At 40.4% G+C, this 12908-nt stretch overlaps 1 protein-coding gene across 1 annotated transcript in view; it reads right to left on the reverse strand.

The window, feature by feature from the left end:
* The window catches only part of Sema2a (Semaphorin 2a), a 320164-nt gene that overhangs the window by 243158 nt on the left and 64098 nt on the right, over positions 1-12908 (reverse strand). The gene's annotated exons all lie outside the window — the stretch shown is intronic.

The raw sequence follows: 12908 nt of genomic DNA on the forward strand, positions 1-12908 counted from the left end.
GGAGGTAAAGTCGACGGGAAGGATAGTCAAGCCAGTCCGGGAAAAGGGAAGGAAGCGCAAAGAAAGTAGTTGCACGTACTCTACTTCGTGAGATAGAACGGGGATAGCGAGATGACTATGATCCCCCGCCGTTCTCAGTCTTCTTTGATGAGACGACTTGCCCTATAGAGCTTGAGTACTTCGGTTACGTCCGAGAATACGGCAAAGTAGTATCCATATCTCCAGACTCTTTACGATAAAACAGCGCGATTAAGCATGTCCGTTGATGAGTTTCGGTATATCAACGATTAGAATTACTTTACGCGTCACAAATACAGCATAAAATATTTTTCACTGATCGTATCTTGATACGAACACCGTTGAATTGCGTTTGTACGTAGATAATTATGGTATAATTAAAAGAAATAATTAAGGAAATGTAAATTCAACGAAGAAAATTAACGTGTTCTTTTTCAAAATACGACTATGTACCTGCCTCTGGAACAACGGGCTGTGTAATGTAAGTTAATTACACGTTATGATGATGTATAGCACCGCTAGAATAAACAGATGGAAAGCTGCATAGCGTGTATAAGCTAAACAGTATTTTTCTCTTTAGGTCTGTACATATATCGAATTAGTTTTTTAACGTGGTTTATATGAAAAAAAGTATAAAATATCAAGAACTTTATCAAATTAAAAGATAGTTCTTTAAAAAACAAAACATAATTCATATTTATTACATTTCCGTATTTCATACATTTTTTTATAACGTCCCGCATTATATGAAGAAAAAATAATATTGCACTCTGTATCTTGAATAACGTTGAAGTATCGTACGCGACGCGTGCGACAATCGAAAGTGAAAGATCCCGTAACGGTAAAGTGGTGCAAGTCTGTGGTTTGTCGGGGTGTTGGAAAATACCTGCACGCCCCTCTAGTCTACTGTCTGCGCGACGAAGAGTCGCGTCGGGGGTCGCGTCGTCGGCCAAGTCACCCCTAGGCGACTCACGCCCTTCGCCTTTCCCTCTGTACAACCTTCCCACCCTTTCCCGCTGGTATTCCGTCGCCCCTCAGAAAAACTCGGGCTTGCATTCAGTAAAGAGACAGCCTATCCGCGTATATATGGACAATGGGACCAGACGCCCACCCTAACGCCCCCCCTCTCCCCTCAACACCCTTTCTTACCTAACCGCGCGTGCTTGCGTGTCTGCATGCGTATCTGCATGTCTGCGTGCAGCGTGTCTACATATCTACATGTGTACGTAAATGTCATCGCCATCAAACTTCACTTCGTGCCTCCTCTTCGCCCTTGACAATGATATCTGGTTGCTTTTTCCGCGATGATGTTCGTGCGCTCTCCGCATCAGACATATGCTTTTCCGGTACAACGGCGTGGAAAACAATTATCTGCCCCGCCAGATACGGAGCTACACATTGCAGTTCCGTATCTGACCGCGCCGTACAGACTTTCGCTCGTAAATCCGAATTAGAGGCAACGTGAGTCGCCGCGCGATCAGACACCTCTTATGCAGGCACGCGTACTGTAATTAACTCTTCCGCGGTCATGTAAAATCCAATCTCATCAAGAGATCTGTAATTTTCTATAAAGAACTAAATAACTCCGTGTAAATATGTTTCGAAATTCTATAATTTAAATATATATATATATAAGATATAGATAGGAAAATTTCAATATACTACGAGAAATTGAAAAATACGAAAATACGCGAATCGAAAAACTTTTCATAAGTTTTTCATAAAAAGTGACCAAAACCTAATACGATGTTCCATTACAAAACAAACGTAACCTGCATATACATGGACAGCTCCATTCTTCCTCCGTGCGTACTGGGGTGCGTACATTCTTGCAAGTGCAAACTTTGTGCGAACCGGCGAAAAGCATTTACCAAAGTACTGGCATTCACACCCTCGGCGAATAACGCAAACCAGCACGCGGAAAGTACGAAACAGGAAGACGCCGCATCAGACCCTTTTGTTTCCGAGCGTGTTCTTCGTCTATCTTTTTTCCTCTTTCTTCCTCTAGTTGTCTTCACAGTCAGTGATTGTGTACACTCATTCAGACTGAAATGGTTCTCTCATTTGTTCTTATATTATTTTTGCACCTTTACCGGGCTCACTGTATGCCACATCTCGCTCAAAAGTAACGTAGCATCTCTTGCGAAAATATTACATCCACATGATGTGTACGGCGGATTCCGTCATTCACGTGAACGAATCCAGATCACGGGGGTGGCTGCCAGACAACCATCGTGTCAGCCGTCAAGAGTTTCGCGCTGTGTAATGTTTTTCTCCAGCTGTGAAACAAAAATCCAGTCGCAGTTCACCTCCGCCACATTTCTGTCAACGTCGTCGCTTTTTTTCCAACTCGTTGATGAGAACTCCCAGTCATATAGTGTATACAGTGGCTAAATGGCTTTTTTCGAACCGTGAATATATTTTTGATTCAGTTGTGGTAGTAATATAAAAGTGAGGAAAAGTAAAAATTTTAGTAGAATTGAGTACGACAATTCGCTTCACTGATCGTATCATCTCGCAAGTAAATACCGATAAAATTATTTATGTTACAAGAAAAAAAAGATATTAACTGTACACGTTATACTAGATACAAATTTGAATTTGTTAAAACTCACATAAATGATCGGATTTGCATCGATGTTAAAATATCCGATGCTTAAACTCTCGAAAATTTACCGACTGTATTAATGATTCCGGGCGTTGCAGGCCATCATGTCGCGGGATCTATCACCGGGGATTTGGTGCTACGCTGTCAGAGAATCTCTATAATACCCAAGTTACAGCACCCTTGCGCTCACCTCTGACTGCCTCCCCTTAACAACAGTTCAATTAGTTCCGGCTTAACGGCTCTCAGTTCCGGTGACTCGTGACCGGAATCTCGGACAATTATTCCTTGGGCGAAAACGGAACATCTCAAATTTCCTTCCCTCACCGGCATCAAAACTCGTAGATCGAGTGCTGAACAAATTTCTTCCACACGCGAAGTTTTTATTGGGACACGTGACGTAAATTACTTCGATATCCTTCTTGACTCGAGATCGTTTCTCGAGGAAATAGGTCATAATGGATTTTCAATAATTATGTTTATATTTGTAAATTCAAAAATACACCAAAATATTTTTACATATACGCTATACTTCATCTACAAATAGTGTCCATCAACGACAAAATCAAAATTAAAAAGACTATTATAAAACACAGAAATCTTTAAAGTCAAATCACCGTATAGGCACCGTAGGCACTTAACATTATTTTACAATGTTACGCCTCAATTCCTCTCCAAGATGTATGTTTGAACAATCGGTTACGATTTCACGGATTTATGAAGCAAATTATTAAGTCAACCGAAAGTTAACGTGTTTGCAAAAGGTGGCTCAATCAAGCGAAGTTAAACGAAGTGGAAGGAAGGTAGATCAGAGATCGTAAAATCAAGTATCCTGAAAGAGCTACCGGAGATCTGAAACAGCAGTCGGGCGCGCCTTAATGTGTTTGCCCGCGAAAGTGCCTATCCGGAAACGTCTAGGAAATGAAATAGCGTTGCGTACGTAAACGAGCTGTCAGAGCACTGGCGAGTAAATAACTAACTTTCTTCACCGAGCCGTCGCAGTGCCTTAAGCCGCTACGGAGAGCTCATTACGAGCACGACATGTCCCGCGTTTTCGTAAAGTTTCTACGATAAGAAAGACAGCACGATAATTACAGAACTACGTCTGCGCCTCGTAGATCGCTGAATAAACCGAAATTTGTGCGTAATATTTATGACGTTGAAACCGGCAGGTGCTACTGCTAATTTCAGAGTATTGCGATTAAATTACCGTACTTTGAGCGGTACTGACATTTCGTTACGTGTATATATATTAGGGTATGTATTTCGGTGATATTTTAAATTCGCACGACCGTTGTGCACAACCAAGAAAGAAGGATCAGATGCTGACGGAAAGGAAACGACAAAAGAAGCACGAAGGAAATTGCCGCCAATCAGATCTTCTCAGGCTCAAGAAAGACAAAGATTTATGAGAGGGGCGTGAACTCGTTCTACTCAAATCTAGTGAAATTGTCCTTAACGCAGGAAATGAGCCATGGAGATAAAAACCTTGCTAAGAAACATATTCGGACAAAATAATTACATACTGTCTGAAACTAAAATTAATAATCTCGTGACAGTAAAATATCATGGGTCCTCGTCACTTCGTGAATTGATATAATTCAACGTCGTGCATGTTGACGTTAGAGATATTACCGATTACTATTACAGAAAAATTACCGAATAAATATTCTGGAAATTCTTATCATATAAATATATAGAAGAATAGTTATTTTAACAGCGCAAATTTGCTGGAGAGATATGAATCGATTTTCCTATAACATATTGGAAAACTATTATTTTTAAATAGGAATAATAATCCGTTAAATATGGATTTTTACGTAGTAACTGCGTATGCAGTAACATTGAGAAGAAAAATAATCTTTTATTATGAAAATGCACATATTTTCGGACAACATTTTTTATACGTTGATGCATATTCATTAAAGCATTGACCTCGTCGTTAGATTCGATATCCCATTTTCACGAAGTACGCTGTCAATAAAAAGTACAGATACTCTATATGTTTTTTCCATCAGAAACAAAGTGTATTAATGAACTCTGTCTGTAAATACATTCGGTCGATCCTAAAAAAAATTCGATAACGCAGTACAGCATGAATACAGAAACTATATACCATGCCCTGAGGTTTCCAAAAGGATGAGATATTGGTTATTCAGGTTATTGGATGAGATAGTTAATATGTATAAAAGCAAAAGAGAGAGTAATTATCAAAAATTCAGTCCAGTATTCTAAAGATAATAATCGTCAATCGATAACAAGAGTCACGAGTAATATCAAGTGATTACGGTTTTTCGGTCGTACTTTTAATCAATTAGCTAGCAAAAACTTATATATACCGTGTGCCTATAATATATCATATATATCAAATATATAATATATATCATAAAATTAATTAATTGAGAGACATGAAATATGAACGTGCATTACGTAATGATTGTCATGTTAACATCAAATTCACACAAACGCATTTCCAATTTATATGTATATATGAGTATAATATATCACATGTATCAGAAAATAAATATTTGTTTAGATCTAAACAGTAAATGCGATATCAGATGAAATAGCGTTCATGGATGTGTGAGCTTCTCAGCTGGAAAACTGGAGACAAGATTCAAGATAGTCAACTCCGTGCAGACGCTAGTCCGAAGAGAGAGTGAAAGACGAAGAGAGCATTATGGGTGGTCGTGAAGGAAGCGGGGGTGGATGGCTTATGGATTCTCTCTCTCTCTCTCTCTCTCTCTCTCTCTCTCTCTCTCTCTCTCTCTCTCTCTCTCTCTCTCTCTCTTTCTCTCTTAAACTTTCGCGCGGTAACCCTTCGTATAAAAGGTTGGGTTAGTGTCAGAACAGTTAGGTCGTCGACGTGACCCGAGAGTTCGCCTGGAACAACCTCCATTTGTACAGGGAATTACATCCGCGAAGGAAGAAAAAAATATTTCACTGCCCGCACACCGCCCTCTATCGTCCTGACCATCAAAAGCAAAAGATGGAGGTTTCAAAAATAACGAATTGTGGTGTTTCCATGAATATTGCGAAGAATGAACAATAACGTCAGATGTTTCTATAACGTGCTCTCTGTTGTATCTGCTAACGTGTACCATAATTGAACGACGATAGATCGAGCAGATATTTCCTGATGCGGCGAGTCGTTATCGGCCGTAAAAGTATTGTGTAATATAGCGTTGAAAAAATGATTGATCGAGGTCAATGGTGATGCATTAAAAGTTCTAGACTGATATTCATAGTCGGATCTTATTTCAAAATAGCCTTAAGTAATATCTTAAGATGTTAACACGGCTCTGTGGTTGGTTCATAATATATTAAGATTGCACTTAAGACGGTCTTAAATTAAAATATAAGATCCAACTATAAATACCGGGCATAAGTACAATGAAACAAACGTGCGTCCGAAGAAATGAGAGTAATATTCACTGAGCCATCTAATATTATCGTTAACTGCAGCACACGTGTAGCAGTAACGTGAAAAATGATTATGATATCGAGGTGAAGAGCCGCAGACAACTATGTCACGAACAATCACCAGTAATAGTATATCTTCTTGATCGATACATTATAATATATATATATCGATCAAGAAGACGCGGTTCCCATTGTCCACCAATGGCGCGCAGAAATGTAGTTCTATTGCACACGTTGAATGATGACGCATATTTGTCGGATAGAAAAAGAATAATGCAATTCTAGTTGTCGTCCGCAATCTGCATCGATTCTTCATTTGCATGTAATCTACTTCATTCATATTACGCTTCGTTCCCGCGATACTGCTCGCATCTGAGAATTACGTATTTTTCAACGGGATCTGTTTTATAAATAACTGCCCCATTTTCCTTTAGCAAAAATCATAGATCATATATTAATCCGCAACAAAATAATAAAGCATAGAAATAATATTATGACGAATAATATTATGAGGAATTACGAATTTATAACATAAATTTCAAGAAAGCATCACTCAATTTCCTTTCCATCTTTTTAATGCCTCATATCATATAAATGTTTATATCTGTCCTACTAATTTTAATCATTTTTTTCTTTTATAACATGCAACTGTAATATATTCGTTCAAAAAGAAAATTCCAAGAAAGCAATTATTACACGAATCATTACTCTCACGCTTGGAAAGTAGCATCGATCGTGAATCAGCCCCGCGTACATTGGTCTCGCAATATATTTGGATTACCCGCATATTGCACCGCCATAACGGCCTGCATTCGCAGAAGGCATTACGCCCTTTTATCCACAATATCCTATAACCACGCGATGTACGGGAATTAGGGCTGATCGACGACTACAGGGATTTCAAGGTATTCGTACACGCGTGCCACCAGGAGATCGGTTTAAGCTGTCACGATATCTTCTGTCGCGCCTCTTGGGGGTTCTTCATGATCCCGGACTAACGGCACCCCCGGCGCGATTTTTAATGACAGACGCGGAGATTATTGTTCGCGGCAAAAGTAGGTCCAAGGTAAATGTCCACGTGGCATGTGATTTATGAATGAAAGGGGGAAGGTACGATGGCACGCTACTGCGACAAAAAAGCGTACGATTCGCGATCTATCATGTCGCGCCGAGCCAGCAGTCGTACATACGTTTGTTCGGGCAATACACGCTAAACACAAACAAAGCTTATGCACGCTCGCTCGCGCATTATCGCACAAAACAGCGCGCGGTTGTCTGTCACAGTTGACATCGTTATTAAGCCGCTCGACTCTTTTCGGCATCGGCCGGACAAGAAGAAGCTGGTTATAATGAAAAATGACATTTCCCACCGTAATGATAACCGACCGAAACTCCTCGTATATTTTGAGACCGCATAAATTACAGTGCGTATAACAGAAACTTCTTCAAAGGCCATAAGTGAAATCTTATCGTGATCTCTCATTTGTCTTGAAATTCCAGTAATTAGATCATTTCCCGACCGAACAAACCTTGAAGCTGCGCGGATGATGTATGAACTCCATGTCATCGGCATCGATATTAATCGTCCTTCTTATATCGCGGTGGTCAAAAGAAATATGGCTATCCGATAGCGGGCATGCGGATAAATGGCGTGTTTCGGCGGCTGCTTTCTTCCGCACCCTTACATCTGTAAATCCGCACTGTTCGCGCGGGATTGAGTGGCCCCCAACGATAAGCCGAAAGAGCAACGCCTGCATCCCGTCGTTCGTGGAGAACGCCATATTTTACAGTATCAATCATACCGCGCAATAAACGACCCCGTGAGGGTGGCGGGGGTTGGGTTGCTAAGATACAGAACCGGTTAATGGGACTATTACATCTAGGCCGAGCTACCGTGGGGCTGAATCCACGGAGAAAACCGGCAGGGTAGCAAGCAGGAAGAAATACACCCCCTGAGCTAGGGGGTGACGTCGTCGCAACGTGCTACCAGCTGTGACTTATGACGTATCACGGCGCACAAGCGACATAGCCCCGTGGGTGAGCTTCAAAACTGAGCTACGCGTTCAATAAGTCATGATTTATCGAGAGGCACGCCACTGCCAGGCCTTAAATTGTTTTTGTCGCAATAACATCGCCGGTTTGTCGACGTAGCAGTAGAAAAATGACAATATAAGAGAGTTCGCTCGCGCAACAACGACCATTAACTTCGAATAAAACAATAGCTGTTATGAGTGACTGATAACTCGGATAAGTACATGCAATTTTCAACAGTTAACATTTCTGAAAAAAAAAAATTAAAAGAGAGTATAAGCACGTTTATATATAATTACTCTTCTTCAATTCGCTAAATTTTTTTAATTCAGCAAAAGTCACGTAAATGTGGTACGAGTCAAGAGACAACTATTTTTGGGATTCGTTTTAATTGGGAATAGTTGCATGTCGAAAACCGCGATCAAAAAGCAAAAAAGAGGATTTAATCCGCCAACAGTGAAAAAAACTATTTCGTTTTGCTCGTATACAGCAATCTTTCTGAGCGGATTAAATCTGCGCGGAGAATTTGTGCGCGGTCAGTAGCCGCTACCGTTGGAACGCAGAGAGAGAGGGGGGAAAAAAGAAATAAAAATGGTAACGATGCCCGGGATATTATCGACAAATTAAACCGCCGTTCATTTGCACGTCTACTGTTTGAAAAGTAATTACCTCGTTGTCATCGACAGACCGCCATCGTACCACGCGGTGACTCAACAGCTGCGAGGGCGAACCTCTTCATTATTTTCCAATACCTCTGTACTCGGTATGATATCTATGGGAATAGAAGTGTGTACCGGTTTCATGTACGTGCGAGTTTGCGATTGGAATGCAGCGACAGCTTGGAAACTGGCGCGACAATCGTATTTGTACTACTCCTATTAAATAAACTTTCCCCACACAGCCTCACGTACACACGCTCTCGCAAACACACATTTTCTTCTTGCTCTAGTACTCTATAGTCGAACTTTTCACAATAGACATTCAAAGACATCGACGAGAGAACGAATGTACGTACAAATCAGATTTAACCGAGCAATCTCAAAATTTAATATAGTCGTGTGAAACAGCATTCACAAAAGTATGCAATTATCCAGCAGAGAAGCTTACGATTTGCAAACGAGTTAACGAACGAATAACGATGCAAGCAAGATTCTTAAGATACGGACGCGATAAAAAACGTTTACAAGCGAAACGATTGTTCTAATCTTTGTACGATATTTTGTCTGTAATTCTGAAGCGCGTATATAACAAATATTAATCGAAATATGACGAATAATACAACAAATCCAAAATTTAACGCGTTTACTATCTTTCGATTACATTTATATGTATCAAAATTAAAAGCATGCCTAAATTTCGACTTTTCTACATGTTTCTTAACGTATTTGGTGTCTCACACATTCGTTCTGCATTTTCCTATTACTCCTCTCTCTCTCTCTCTCTCTCTCTCTCTCTCTCTCTCTCTCTCTCTCTCTCTCTCTCTCTCCCCATCACCCCTTTCTCTTACTTTCTCCTCCTCTCTCTCCTTCTTTCTTTCACGCTCGTGAGTAAACATTTCAAGCGACTTTGAAATCGTTCACTGGTTAAATAGCCCCGCGACCAAAGCAATTCCATGTTGAAGTGTTTCGAATCAAAACACCCTCGAACTGTATTTAGAAGTGATTGTCTGTTTGAGCTTTGGAGATTGCCAGCTTCCCGATTGTTATTGATGTGCAAGAGCCGAGAGGGAACACGCTAAACGGGAACATTATTGATTATAAATCCAGTACTTCGGTCAGGATGTTACTAACACAAAACGCACATGTAGTATCATTAATGTACCCCTCAATAACTGAGCTTAGTATATTTTTAATGCGTACATAAAGATATCTTCTTCGTAATTTTGCTAACACTTTGATCGATTAAGGGTTAATTGGATTAACTACTTAACCGTATTTCTACGTAAGACACGAAAATAAACTCAACAACATTATACGAGAACTCGCGATTTCGGTGCTCGAGAAATACTCTTAACAAGCTCGCGATTCAGACTCGTAATCGTGGCACGATTTCACGATTTGCGATCAAATATTGCATCCACGATAAGTTTCAAGATTTTTTAATCATAAAGCATGTGGAACTTGTTCCACTTATATCTCTCAATCGCAAAATTCAAATTCTCTGCGTAACGAGAAGGCTGATTTGCATAAAACACGTTCTCGGATAGTTACACGCGTTTTGCGAGGATTCGACCTCTCTTCAGAAAAACACCAAAAGCAATTCAAACAGAAATCGAAGCGAAGCCTTGATTACCAGCGTGACTAACGAGACTTCGTTCTTCGTCGGGAATGAGAAGGACCGTCCGTTCGTTCGTTCGTTCGTTCGTTCGACTCTATCTACTGAAGATCGATTTAGCAGCGCTGTGCCTCATCGATTCCCCGACAATGAGAGATCGATTTCACATTTGTAACCGAGCGAACGCCGTGTCAACTTCTATCCCTACGTTCGCCCTATCCGCTCTTAAAAAGGGATAGAAAAGCAATACGATCGAAACGAAGAATCGACAAAGGCCATTGTAGCCCACACATAATCGCCGAAGTGAGAATTCAGGTCGAAAGCGAAAAGGGGGGGGATCGAGACAGAGAGAAAAGGCATGCACACGTGGATGCAATAATCTGTCGCAAGCACAACCACGCGCGAGAAAAATTTCGGAAATATTCATAAAAAAAAATCCAAATCAAATCATATTCCGCCAAAAATGTGACGTTTCTATATACATAAACAAACAATGTGCAAATGCGCGCTGCGTCTATTTTGCATTTGGCAATAAGAAAAACACGTATACATCAGCGCGAGAAAAAATTGTGCAGTTCCAGTATTTTGGAGGATGCAACATCGCGATGCGAGGCGCGCAGCTAAACGATATATTTTATATAAACACATAAAATACACGCATGTTTTATTGATCCAAAATATAGCCGGTTACACGCGCGCACGGATTATGCGTAGGCGAATGTTGCGAGGGATAAGCAAGAACGGGGAACACAGGGAAAAATATTTGCCGCGAGATATATTAGAGATTGCGAGTAGATCATTTTGGGACTACGTATGTGTATATGCCGGGGCATGTACATATGTGCATACAAAAGCATATAGACGCAATAGAAGCTCCATAACTTAATACACGCTGTCCCGCTGCACGCGCAGGATAACGGCACGAGACGCCCTGTTGAAGGATAGCCGATGTCGAAGCGCATTCTTCGTCCCGCGCGCCATCGATATCACTCCGAATCCGGCGTCGTACGGAGAAGCTTCGATGTAAAGAAAGTTATGTAATACACCGGATACGTATGGAATTAAGCGGAACGAGAAATTCCTCTCGAAAAACACCGACAAGCCAAGGATATTGTTTAATGAGACGCGCCGAACGGCGATGAAAATTTATATTGTATTTATATCGCGCGCGAAATAATCATAACAATTCTTGCAAATATTCGTAAACATTTTGTATACATTTAATCGAATATCGATAACAAAAATAATTCAATGGAAATGAATTTCAAAATCGTGCGGCGCGGGAGCGCTCCCCGCTATTGTTTTATTTCGCTCGCTGTATGCATGGGTATCCCGTAGGTGTGAAAGAACAAACACCACCATACAAGCGGATATACATATGCCGTATATATGTATATATATACAACATACGGAACATGTAAACAACGGCCAAAATTTCGCGGCGGATCAAAGCGAGTACCAATCTAAGCCCGCGAGCGCAATGCGACATTTCGGAGCAAACTCGACGGAAATCATAAAGCCCGATAGCTAAGCAAAGAAATGACTAATTCACACAGTTATCAATGTTCTCACTTCCGTCAACTATAGCAGTCGCATATTACACCAATTGTCCGAGTGCTCCTTAATTACACGGAGTCGCAAAAATATATTTTTCGACACTCCTCTCAGATTATTTGTAAGACTGCGTTCCAAAACCACACTCTTAGCGTAAAGAGCGTGCTCTGTCCTTGTTCAACTTTCTGTTAAGTAACAAAGATAGAACGACGCTCGAGCGTTAAGAGCATGGTTCTGGAACGCAGCTTAAGGTAGTTCGGTCGTGAACAACTTTTGCCAAAAGTGATAGGTTTTATTTTTTATATCGAAAGAAGGAACTCTCCTGAATCGATTAAGCCCAGAAAGAAGATAATTCACCGTCCCGTTCTCAAGATATTTAATTTCAAAATTAGGTGATTTTAACATTGGTCTATATAATAGGAAAAGAGATATTTTCCTATGAATAACACGAGTTTGCGAAAAAATTTTTGCCAAAAATGTCCGAACAATACATATCGATTGGGTCTTTTAAGGTAGGCGTCTCGCTACGTGCTAGTCATGTGACTGTTTGTAGGTTTTTACGTTCAGAAATATATTTCAGGCAATTTTTGCTAAAGGAAAAACAATTTTATGACGTATGGTGTAAATTTCATACGTGACAAAGTATGTTACTTTTTCCAAATTATGTGATTTTTTTCATTTGACTCCGTTTTGATCAGCTGATCATGCGAGTCGTCGAGGAAGGTTACAAGTGAGAAAAATACTTTTCGATTGAATTTTGACACGTACCGAGAAAGGGTTTCAAAACGCATGACAGGGGTGTCAATCACTATCTACGTCGCCTAAGAAAGACGAGCCCCATAACCTGCAACTACGCAGTGATTAGCCAGCGGCGTAGCCAAGTCTTCCCAACCTCACCTCGACCAAAAAATGTCTGCTCGATTACCGCATTTTCACTAAAATAAACTAAAAAATTAGCAGCGAAATCTCCGGTAAACTATATATTTTACGGTTGCATCGGATT

Source organism: Temnothorax americanus, unplaced genomic scaffold, assembly GCF_048541705.1.
Source record: "Temnothorax americanus isolate GAGA-0224 unplaced genomic scaffold, ASM4854170v1 Scaffold13, whole genome shotgun sequence".
Taxonomy (NCBI): domain Eukaryota; kingdom Metazoa; phylum Arthropoda; class Insecta; order Hymenoptera; family Formicidae; genus Temnothorax; species Temnothorax americanus.